Here is a 13,319-nt window from a genome sequence, read left to right as displayed (position 1 = left end):
CCACTAAGCTTTATGCTTAGCGCGTCGCTTTTGCAACGCGTAGGTACTGAAGATTTGGACAGAGGGCCCAGTAGACCACAGATTCAGTAAGGCAGTTCACAGTTCTGCATAGTATCCGTGTCACCTCAACTTCTACAGTGCATTGGTAGGACACTAGGTGTCATTTTGGCATTTTGTAACTAAATTTTTATTTTCTCATATGTATTTGGATCTATGTAATGTATTTTGATGTTCATGTAAATAATGAAAGTTATGGTCATGATTGCAAATTTGAGCATTTATTTATTGTTTGTATATGAGTATTATGAGAAATGGATGTTTGAGAAATGAAAAGGTTGTTGAGAATTGAAATTGAGAAATGAATGGTTGAAAAATGTTGAGATTTTCAATAATTGGAGTTTGAGATGATGAAACATGAATGTTGGAAGTGTTTTTCATAGGTTCCGAAGAACTATTTTCTCCATTTTTAGCCGGTACTCTGCCGGATTTTCTTTAAAATTTTCGGAACCTCAAATAAATAATAATTTCGATAAATGGTTTAAAATGAATTATATTTCACAAGTTATTTTCAAAACTATGATAAAAATGAATTAAGATAAAATAGAGTGCTCCGGCACACTGAGTGGCATAACTTGCTCGGCTACACTGTAGTCGGGTAAGGGGTGTCACAACACCAATCTCCTCTTACAATTGTGCTTTCTAATATTTCGGTTCACGTTCCTTCTTGAATGACCCTTGAGGTCATGTTAGAATCATTCATCTTGTCATTGGTCCTCTGACCATTCTAGTCCATAGTCTTCCTCACATTCGTAATATTTCTTTGTTATATATGAATCAACTGTTCAAATCTCTACTTCCATAACTCTTTTTATCTGTCAATATTTTGTAACTTACTTCCCTTTGTACTAAACTATAACCTTTCGATATTCTAACTTTTGAGTTTTAGATCCCTAAGTAGGATTTTCAAACTTATTTCTAATAATTAAATTTTATCCTTGCATAACTATACCAAAACAGATGCTGTTGGCAACTATTCTCATCTAGGTGTACTATCGGGTAGTACGTAGCTCTACACTATAATCTCAAGTTAGTACTGTAATCTGCAGCTTATAGTATAAACATCAAGAACATTGCATAGTTACTACGATACATTCCAATAGATCAAACTTTCCTATCTTTTATCCTTTTCGAATTTACTAATATTCGAATCTTATTCTGATTACAACATCCATTAGCAATTACTAACAGTAACATCCCTGCCCTCATCTAGAGCAATTCCATTACTGCATCTTACTTTTACTTCCTCTTGCCTTACATTAAGTAGGCTCGCCAATTAGCTTTATAATTTATGGTGTGTCGGAAATACTTTTCGCCGATAAACTCTTCCAAAACTAATTTCACTTATTATCACAATCCTTATCTTAAAGAACTAATCACTAATGCGTCAAAATTTATTCCCCTGTAAAGGAATAACAACAGAACATATAGTTCTAACACTAACATAAAAGTATGCAGACCCCAGGTCAAACAATCCATAAATGAAAAGTACCATCCTTCTTCTTAACAAATAATACTGGCACTCCCCATGGTGACGCACTAAGGCGGATAAAGCCCTTTTCAAGTAGTTCTTGCAACTGTACCTTCAACTCCTTCAACTCTGCTGGTGCCATTCTGTATGGTGTTATGGAGATTGGATCCACACCAGGCATAACATTAATTTCAAACTGCACCTCTCTTTCCGGAGGTAATCCTGGCAATTCATCAGGAAATGGAAAGTCATATACTGTAGGGATGTCCCTCAATGCTGGACTCCCCACTTGGGTGTCTATCACATGTGCCAAGTATGCTTTACACCCCTTTCTGATCATTTTTCTGGCTAGTACAGCCGAAATGATGTTTGATGGCAATAACTGCCTCTCCCCATGTATTACCACATTACTGTACTGAGGGAGGACAAAAGTGACTGTCTTCAGCCTACAGTCAATCATGGAATGATGCCTGGTTAACCAATCCATGCCCAAGATGACATGATAATCTCTGAAGGGCATTTCAATGAAATCAGACAGAAAAGTGTGTCCTTGATCACCAAAGGACAATCCCTATACATTCTATTAACCCTGACCTCCTGTCCTAACGGACTTGTTACTAGCACCTCAAAGTCCATTTTTGTACATGGAACAGTAATGCAATCAATGATGCTAGCACTCACATAAGAATGGGTAGAACCCAGATCAAATAACACAAAAACATCTTGATTAAAAGTTGAGAAGGTACCAGCCACAACATCAAATGTCTCGGCCTCTTCTCTCTGTCTCATTGCATAGATTTTGACTGGAGCACTATCTTGCTCTGAATGTTTCACTGTGCCTTGGCTGCCTGCTGGGCTACCTCTACCCCTGCCTCGACCGCTGCTAGGTGGTTGTGAACTTCTGGTGACAGGGCTCTGAACTGACCCTTCTGCAGTAGTAGGAGGCATTCCAACTCTGCGACTACTGGTGCAGTCCTTGGCAAAGTGTCCTGTGCCTCCACAGTTATAACAGGCTCCAATAGCCTTATAGCATATCCCACCATGATATCTTCCATAAGTTTCACATTGGCAGGAATGGTAGGAACTTCTAGTTGTTCGACGACTGGACCTTGGTGGTCTCTGCCTTGATGATCCACCTCTGTTATATCCCTGAGCTTGGGGCTCCTCAAATTCTTTTCTCTTTCTCAAATTACTGGTTGAGCTCTAACCCATAGGTTTCTCCCTCTTCTCTATTTCATATTGCCCTTGTGGGGGTTGGGCCTGTACTTGAGCTTGAGCTGACAGAGTATCAGCCATTTATTGAAAGAAAGTGGCCATTTGCTAGGCCATTTGTGCAGTAATTTGTACCGTTAAAACTGGTACAGTCGGGCCTTCGACACTTTGTGGAGCTGGGCCTCAACTTGTACCTTAGCCTTTATCAATTGATCGACTGAACGATCACCCTCTTCTATAGTCAATTCGAGGATCTTAGACCTCCCGAACAATTAACATAAGAAGATTTCCTCCCGTTAGTGCATATTTATAATGTAATTTACTGTATGTATCAAACAATGACATTGAGCAGTTGTACTATGAAGAAAAAAATATTCAAGTAACAGGTGAAAACAGAATTTAAAAACTTTGCTCTGATACCACTAAAACATGTCACACCCTACCCCTCTATTAGGTATAACATGATCTCGTAGTATACCTAATGAATTATCAACTTCGTCTACTGATAACCCATTAAATACACTATAAGCGATTTTAAAACTTTTCTTACTTCTATTTACAGTGGTGAGCACTATTTACAGGTGTAAAAAAAATTTTTTTGAACTTAAGTGAAAGAGATAACACATTTGAATTATTAGGAATTTCTGTAAAAATTTTGGGGGAGTGCCCTCTGTATTTTAAATAAAACAGTTCTTCAGAAAACCTGTAAAAAGCACTTCAAATATATTTCTCAATCTCAAACTCCAACATAATTCAACACAATATGTTTTTCAACTCAAATCCACAATAATTTTTCAAAGACTAAGATAAAAAAAATATAATACAAATTTTACAAGTCAAAATAATTCACAATTTATTTTACAACTTCACTGTACAATTTTAATTTACAACTGCTCAAAACAAAAAACAATATATACATACAGTGAACATACATTACAGTACAAAATGCAAAATGTGGTACACTCAATATACCCGATGATCTCTCGCTGAATGCACTAACAGCCTAGTCTGCTACCCTGTCAATCTGTCTACCTGCGACAGCAATGAAAAGCTATCGCTGAGACAATGTCTCAGTGGTGCACAACATTAACCAAATACAACTTTAAATCACAATTCATAAATCATATAAATGATGGATACGTAAAACCATAGTTAAATTCAAAACAATGAATGTCATAAAGAATTTAACACAATATCACATTAAATCTCAGTAATCAAAACATAGCTAAATTCAAAAGACAGTGAATGTCAGTAAGAATTTAAACTCCATTTCACAAATTATCAAAGCTCATAATAACACAATTTAGTCAAATAATTTACGAACACAGTGTTGCCAATTCATACACAACTTAAGCCATGACACAAAATTTTCGATCAATGCCGCGTTGTACACCACGACAAAGCAATCACAACCCCACTAATCGAAATCAATGAGGAGGGAGCTAGCTATATAATGAGTACTCATCCGATAACCTCAACTGGTAAACCAGAGAGAGAGAAAAATAAACGATCACAACTCCATAAATGGAGAAGGAAAATAAACGATCACAACCCCATAAATGGAGAAGGAATGATATGATACTGTCATGCTAAGTGTGAACACAAAATCAATTCCAAACATTTTATTCAAATGATTCATGAGAATCCAATAAATTTCTAAAGTCATAAATTCATTCACAAAATGGCAACACAATTCATAATTAACTTCAAATTTTCATAAATCACACTAAATCAATTTTTCCACAGTTTCAAACCATTTACAATGCTTTTCAAGCAATAAGTATCCATTCAAACACATTTCCATAACTGAAAACAATAATATACAAATAGTCATAATTTATTTCAATTGAAAAATTCAAAAGAAATAACTGTTGTGCACAAACCTCTGATATCTATCTCCTGGTCTTGACTCAGTGTTTCCTTCCCTTTCCCTGAGTCTTTGCTAACTGAGAAACACAATTTGAAGTGTTTCAGTACTTAATTAAACTGTCTCTAACGATAATGCTTGATAATTAATTTACTGAATTCTATTATTTGCTTAGTCAACCTAATATGTCGACCCTCGATGCATTCTAGGTGAATTAGGTTTTAAGGTTACCAATATGTCACATTCGATAGTCTTTTAGGGTTGGTACATGTTACCAAATTCATTTCCATGTATCTTGCATTTTCTTGCAATTTGCTGGATTCCGGGATACTAGTTTGAGCTAGTCGGACGACCTAGTTCCCTCGGTTTTCGGGTTTCGATCAAAACTAAAAACTTGTAGATCTATGTCTTATGGAACACGGGACAAAATTTTAGGTCATTCTGAGTTATGTAGACCAAGTTATGGTCATTTTACTTTTGCTGGTCAAATTGCATCAAAATTGGTCACTTTAGGTCATTTTAGGTTCGGCCAGTTTTTGGACCCGAACTTGTGTAAGTTGTTTACTTGCTTATGGTCATTTCTGGGCTTTTATGTCTTCATAAGAATTGTAGATATGGGTCTTAACTATTCATGGTCAAAATTTCAGGTCAATTGGACCTGTTTTGAGTGAGTTATGGCCTAAACACTAACTGCTGCCCAAATGGTCAGTTTTCAGGCCTTATTTGCACTTAATTCGGATTTGGTCATTTTTTAAGCTACCTTGCAAGCAGAATTTTGGTATGCTTTCTTCATGAAAGTTGGCACATTTTGTGCCTAGTTTCACCTCCAATTGGTCTCATACCAATTGGAGCCATACACTTAAAGTTATAGGCCTAAAACACAAACTGCCTTATTGCATTTTTTTGCATACACATCAAGGATCACTTTTAACACTTACCAAACTCAACATTCAAACCAATTCTGGTTGTACCACAACCTAAACATAATTTACAACATATTATAGGTCATTTTGGCAGCTTACAATTACATTCAATGTGCACCAACAAGTGCAGAATTTGTCCAACTTAATTTACAACAATTCAATCACCAATTCATGCTCATTTACATGTCCAACTTCACACCATCATACATGCACTCAAACTGCCATAACCCCTATCACAATTTAACATCATTATTCCATAAACCAAGCATGAATTCCAGCATTCTTCAAGAGCTAACAAACTGCCACAATGGTACATTTACATTCCATTAATTTTCAAGCTTTAAATTTCATTTCACATTTACATATACTAAGTATACATCACCCAAACAATTTCCTACTCAATATACATTTAATCAATAATTTAATTCACCATTTACAAGTAAAAATAAACTGCCTTCAAGGTATTTCCATGGCTGCCAAAAGTACACATTCCCATTCAACATCAAACCTCAAAAATTTCTTCATAAATCAAACACCCATAACATCCTTACAAACTTTAACAAAACAATAATAAAAAACTCAAACTTACCACTTTAGAAATTCTTCAAAACTCCACAAAAACTTTCATTTCTTGCTGCCTATCTACTGCCCATGGTGTGAGGATCATTTTGCATGAAGACTCTTGCAAGAAATCAAGGCTTGATCATGGAGAACTTGAGCTCCATGCATGGTTCGGCCATGGGAGAGGTTTGAGAGCTTTTATTCTTCCAAATGAATTTTTCAAGTGGAGAAGATGAATTGCAGAGTGTTAGTGGACATTTCTGTCCACTTAGGGTAATATATGGTATATAATAAGTTACTTAGTGCTCCACTAACATAGGTTAATAATAAATAATGTTAAACTTTCCATATTCCCACATTAAGTTTCTCATTTTTGTTATTTACATTAGGTACCACTAATTTAATTTTTCATGACATTTTCCAAGTGTGATATCATATATTTTTAATGGACATTTAGGTCAAAAGACAATTCGGGGTGTCAAATGACCACAATGCCCCTGTTCGGGTTGCATTCCCGATATTTCGATAACACCGGGTTTTGTCCATTTTTCGATTTCTCACTTTTCTTTGTACTAATTAATTAATTTTTCTTTGCTATTTCTAATGGTATTTATACTTCAATTGATGTCTCTATAAGTCTTAAAAATGTTTTCCAGGGTTCCCCGCAGTCCAGGGCTGCTCAACGGTCCACGCCTTGACTTCCCGGTGCGGTCACCCATCGCTGGGGTTCTCGGCTCGCTTAACTTGGTTACATTTATTTACTATTATTTTTCCTTTGTTTTTCTTGTATTTTCTTTTCTTGTATTTCATTATTTTATGTCTCCTCACTCATATCGAAGTGTAGTTCTAGGCATTCTAGCTGTTCGGACAACACTGGTCATAGGAACAGTAGAACGCACTACCGTACTTAGGGGTGTTACATAATTGACCTAATCACATTAAGCCAAGTGTCAAAGCTAGACTTAATCTTGACTTTGATCATCTTGCATGATAGGAAGACAAATGACAAACCATGATGCTCTGTGTCACCATCTCATGGTGCCAAATGACCAAATTACCCTTGTGTTGTAATTTTGAGTTCTCAACCAAAAATAATTATTTCTCCTCTTCTAATCAATTTATATCAAATATAAATTAATTAATTAATCTCTATTAATTAATTTCTCATAATTAAATTCATATTTAAACATTTTAAATATAAATTTAATTTATACTATACATCCAATAACCTAGATTTGGTTTCAAGCCATGCTAGGGACTTTGCAATCTAATTGCAAACCAAACCTATTTAATTAATCAATTAAACTCTTTAACTAATTAATTAAATCACATTTAACTTGGTGATTACTTGTGTATGTGTGTGACTCACTAGGCTCATCATTAATTGGCAATGAGATATGATATCAACTCTTAATATTATTAGAAACTTTTCTTACCATAAATGATTTCTCTAAATCATTTTATGCACCTCATAAACCATGGTTAACACCTAGCATAGCATGCCATGGCCACCCAATTAGTAATAAGGAATACCTTAAATGAACCTTTAATCATATGTTACCATGCACTAGAATCTCTCTGTTACAAAATCCCAATTCGAGTTGGAGTCATGGTTTATGTCAAACCCCATTTGCTATGAATATTATGTTCTCTTTTAATTCTAATTCTTGATTAAAAAGATTTTCTCATCAAAAACTTTTTTCTGATTACATCTGTCTGTCCTGGACAGGAACTTAAATGAACATAGGATTTTATCCTTATTTACTTAGGGTAATAGATTCCATCTTGATCAACACCTACCTCCATATATAACTAGTAAGAGCCAACACATGCCCATATACCCATACGCAATACAAATATGAAAGCAGTATCAAACTCAAACCACCTATATACAAGATAACTGTGCTTTATCAGGTCTAAAGATTATATGCACTGATATGATTTATGACAATGCATTGACCAGAGTAAACTTCCACGTGATTGTCATAGGTTTTATTGGTTCGGCCTACTTATCATGCATAAGGGCCTATCATGTTTGTTATATGGCATGAGACTCATAATTCCATCTTATTTACATCTTATGTAAATAACTTCGGAACAAACATAATTACAATCTTTCTGGATAAGTCATGTCCTTACTGTGAAGTATCCTCGATTATGAACCAATTTATGATACTTTCTGCTAGAAATACTGTCACTCATATTTTTAACAACTTAAGAATAGAATTTCTAACAAACTATCAATGGACCTTTTCTATTACACATAAATATATTATGTAAATAGAAAAGTGAAATTGCCTTTTATTAATAAAACATGTACAAGATGCATACCAAATGATATGCTCTAGGGCATACTACTAACAATCTCCCACTAGCACTAGAGCCATTCATTACAATACCTTAGACCCATCTTCTCAAGATGTCGGTCTAACTGAGCTTGTGACATAGGCTTAGTGAATGGATCAGTTGGATTTTCAGCTGATGCTATTTTCTGCATGGCTACATCGCTTCGCCCAACTATCTCTCTAATAATGTGGTAACGCCTTTCTATGTGTTTGGATTTCTGGTGAGAGCGGGGTTCCTTAGCCTGTATGACTGCTCCATTGTTGTCACAGTAAAGTGGAAATGCTGACTCAATGGAATGAACTACTGCAAGTTCTGTCATGAACTTCTTTATCTAAACAACTTCTTTTGCAGCATCTGATGCAACAATATACTCGGCATCTGTAGTGGAATCTGCAGTTGTACTCTATTTGGAGCTCTTTCAACTGACTGCACCTCTATTACAAATGAACACAAACTCGGAGGTAGACTTTCTATCATCGATATCTGATTGAAAATCAGAATCAATGTAACCATCCAATTGTAAGTCACCAACTCCATAAATCAAGAATAAATCCTTAGTTCTTCTCAAGTACTCAAGGATATTCTTGACAGCTATCCAGTGTTCCAAACCTGGATTGGATTAAAACCTGCTAGTTAAATTAATAGCATGTGCAATATCCAGCCTAGTACACATCATTGCATACGTCAAACTTCCAATGGCCGAAGCATATTGAATCCTGGCCATTTTATCTCTTTCTTCAGGTGTCTATGGAGACATCTCTTTAGAAAGGTGGATACCATGTCTCACTAGTAACAATCCTCTCTTGGAATCAAGCATGTTAAACCTCTTTAACACCTTTTCCAAGTACTGACTTTAGGATAAACTAATTATTCTTTTCGCTCTATCTCTATAGATGTGAATCCCAAGAATATAGGTTGCCTCCCCTAAGTCTTTCATGGAGAATGTATTTGATAAACATACCTTTACAGCTGTCAACATACCTATGTCATTGCCCATCAATAAAATGTCATCCACATATAAGACAAGGAAAGTGACAGCACTATCACTAACCTTTTTATATACACATGGCACATCCTCATTTTTTATAAAATCAAATGACTTAATGGCTTCATCAAAACAGATGTTCCAACTCCTAGAAGCTTGTTTCAACCCATAAATGGATCGCTTTAGCTTGGATACTTTGGAACCATCTTGGGATTCAAAACCCCTAGGTTGTTCTATGAAAATGTTTTCTTCAATGTATCCATTGAGAAAAGTTGTTTTGACATCCATCTGCCAAATCACATAATCATAGTATGCTGCTATTGCTAATAAAATCCTAATTGATTTAAGCATGGCAATAGGCGAGAAAGTCTCCTTATAGTCAATTCTTTGCTTTTGGCGAAACCCTTTCGCTACTAGCCTTGCTTTCTAGGTCTCTACTTTTCCATCAGAACTAATTTTCTTCTTTGAAAACCCATTTATTCCCTATAGGTACAATACCTTCAGGTGGATCAATAAGATCCCAAACTTGATTCTTATACATGAAATTAATTTCAGATTTCATAACAATAATCCATTTTGAAGAGTCTATATCTAATATACCTTCTTCATAGGTAAGTGGATCATCTCCATGATCTACTTCTTCATGAGTAAACAACTCTTATTCATCTTCATGAAGAAAACCATATCTCACTAGTGGATGAGATATCCTGGTTGATCTGCGAGGAATAGCTATAGATGCTTCATCAATAGGTGTAGGTTAACTAGATGGATCTATATCCATCTGATCTGTTGGTTGGTCAGAATTCTCCATTTTTAACTCTACTTGCCTTCCTTTGCCTCCTTCTTGAACAAACTGTTGTTCAAGAAATGTGGCATCTCTACTTATCACAACCTTTTGTGATGTAGGCAAATAAAAATAATATCCAAAACTCTCTTTTGGATATCCAACAAATCAACATTTTTCTGATCTGGTTTCCAATTTATCATTGTTCAGCTTTTTGATATAAGTTGGACAACCCCAAATCTTAACATGCTTAAGACTTGGTTTTCTTCCATGCCATATCTCATAAGGTGAGGAAGATAATGATTTTGATTGAATCCTATTCAGAATATGCAAAGCTGATTCTAATGCAAATCCCTAAAAGGAGATTGGCATATCAGTATAGCTCATCATACTACGTACCATATCTAATAGAGTACGATTTCTCCTTTCAGATACACCATTTAGCTTTAGTGTTCCTGGAGGAGTCAGCTGGGAAATAATGCCATGCTCTTTCAAGTATTCATCAAATTCAGTACTCAAGTATTCACCTCCATGATCTGATCGAAGAGCTTTAATACTTTTTCCCGTTTGATTTTCTACTTCACATTTAAATTCTTTGAACTTTTCAAAGGATTCATGTTTACATTTCATCAAATACAAATACCCAAACATTGATTTGTCATCAATAAAGGTAATAAAATAATGAAAACCGCCTCTAGCCATTTCTCTAAATGGGCCACATACATCACTATGTATTAACTCTAAAATATTTTCAGCTCTTAGCCCTTGTCCAACAAAGGGTGATCTAGTCATTTTGCCCTGAAGGCAGGATTCACAAGTTGGAGTAGGTCCAGAACCTAATAAGGATAAAACCCCCATTTTGTCCAGTTTTGCAATCCTATCTTCTGCAACATGACCTAATATTAAGTGCCAAATATATTTTGAACTTGAGTTGATTTTCATCATGGCATTGCATTCATTTAGATCACTTGCATTCAATTTGTGTCTATCATTATTATCCAAATAATAAAGACCATCATGCATATAGCCCGAGCCGACATATTTATTTCCAAAATAAATATTGCGAACATCATCTGTGAACTAAAATTCATAGCCATTTCTAGTCAAACTAGATATAGAAATGATGTTCTTAAAAGCATCAGGTACATATAAGATATTATTCAAACACAAAACATGTTCAGACATGTAAAAAGATTTAGATTCTATGGCTAAAGCTTCAATAGTTGAGCCATCGCCAATTCGGAGTCTAACATCTCGAGAACGCAAGCTGTTACTGTTTGCTAGTTCCTGCATATCATAGGAATTGTGAGAACTGGCACCAGTATCTAAAACCCAAGTTGTAGATGAACTATGAGTATTATCAGAATCTAAATAATAAGACACAGACATACCTTCTGAAGGTTTATCCTTCTTGTCCTTTAGAGAAGCAAGATACTCTAGGCAGATCCTTTTTAAGTGCCCATCCTTATGGTAGTGGAAACACTTTCTTTTGCCTCCATCAGCTTTGGTCTTCCCTTTTTGTTTAGCTATCTTCTTAGAAGGACCAGGAATTTGAGGTTTTCTTTTCTTATTACCCTTTTTTTTTGTTGGACTTTCCAGCAGAAGAAGATGCAATCAAAGCTACCTCATTTCCTTTATTGCCTCGCATATTCTTTTGGGCAATAATCAGCATATTAAGTAAACTAGCCAAGGTGTATTCCTACTTAGTCATATGGAAATTTGTCACAAAATTCCCAAATGAGTCAGGTAGGGACTGTAGAATCAAATCCGTCTACAGTTGAAAATCCATGTTAAAGTCAAGATGTTCCAGCTGCCCAATAAGCCAAATCATCTTGTGGACATGATCCCTAACATTTTATCCCTCAGACATCCTCATTTGAAATAGCTGCCTAGATATCTCATACCTGGCATTCCTGCTATGCTCACCATACAATTCTTGTTGGTGAAGGAGGATCTCACTTACACTCTGCATGTTCTCATGCTGCTTTTGTAACTCATTACTCATAGAATAACTATGTAACACTTAGCTCTCATATCATGCTCCTTCCACTTATCCAAAGTATCATGTTCCTATTGAGTGGCCTCTCGAGGTAAGGGACCAGGAACATTTGAGTCTATAACATATCTTATATGTTCAAGGTTAAGGACAAGTTTCAAATTTCTTAGCCAATCAGAAAGATTAGGCCCTGTCAACCTATTGTGATCAAGTATGCTCGCAAGGATATTGAATGGTGGTGGTTGTTGTATGCTCATTATTATCAGAAGAATAACTGCAAAAAATAACTAGATTAATTAGTAAATGTATCATGTAATTAACAAAAATGATTATGGTTTTTTATTTAAATTGGTCCTCCCACTAACTTAGCGAATCCTACACTTCCATAGTAGGAAACGGAAATCCTAGTTAGATGGATTTCTAGTGGGTGATTGAATTCTTATAATCTTATTAATCATCCTCAAGAACATCCATTATTGGAATTACAATAAACTATAAGTGAGCAACTCCTTGCCCATCACATCTCATATGAGGTTCAACCTTTATCTAACTGCTAATGCTCAAAATCTCAGGCATATCCATTATTGACTTATCTTGCATTAGTTAAGTTGATCCCATTGAGTCAGTAAACATGCAAATAATTTTAATGTCCTCAGGCACATCCATTATTGGCCACCAAACCATTTACATATTTACAACATCTCATGCTTAATAATTATTCTTAAGAACATCTCTTAAATTAATTGCATCATATGCAAGTTATTTAAAATTTCTTAAAATAATTGCCTCAATGAAGGGCCCATGATATAATTATCTTAATTATACCATTTCCAACTTAATCATTTGTTTCGAAGATTTAGTGGTCGGCTTAATTACTATTATGGTCTCACTTTGCACATTATCCAATCAGCATGCATATATCATATACTTGCATACATTCCCATACATCTCATGCATACGTGGATAAACATATAATATGGTATGATCATGGACTTTCCAAGGGATTCAATTCTGAGTAATCAAGAATTGAATCAGGGCATTCCTAGGTGCATTTCATTCATTCATATTACAAGAGTTGCTGAACGAGTACATCATCAACACTTGATCTTGAATTCCT

The sequence above is a fragment of the Hevea brasiliensis genome, chromosome 3 (assembly GCF_030052815.1).
Source record: "Hevea brasiliensis isolate MT/VB/25A 57/8 chromosome 3, ASM3005281v1, whole genome shotgun sequence".
NCBI classification, from domain to species: Eukaryota; Viridiplantae; Streptophyta; class Magnoliopsida; order Malpighiales; family Euphorbiaceae; genus Hevea; species Hevea brasiliensis.
This window is presented reverse-complemented; position numbering follows the sequence as displayed.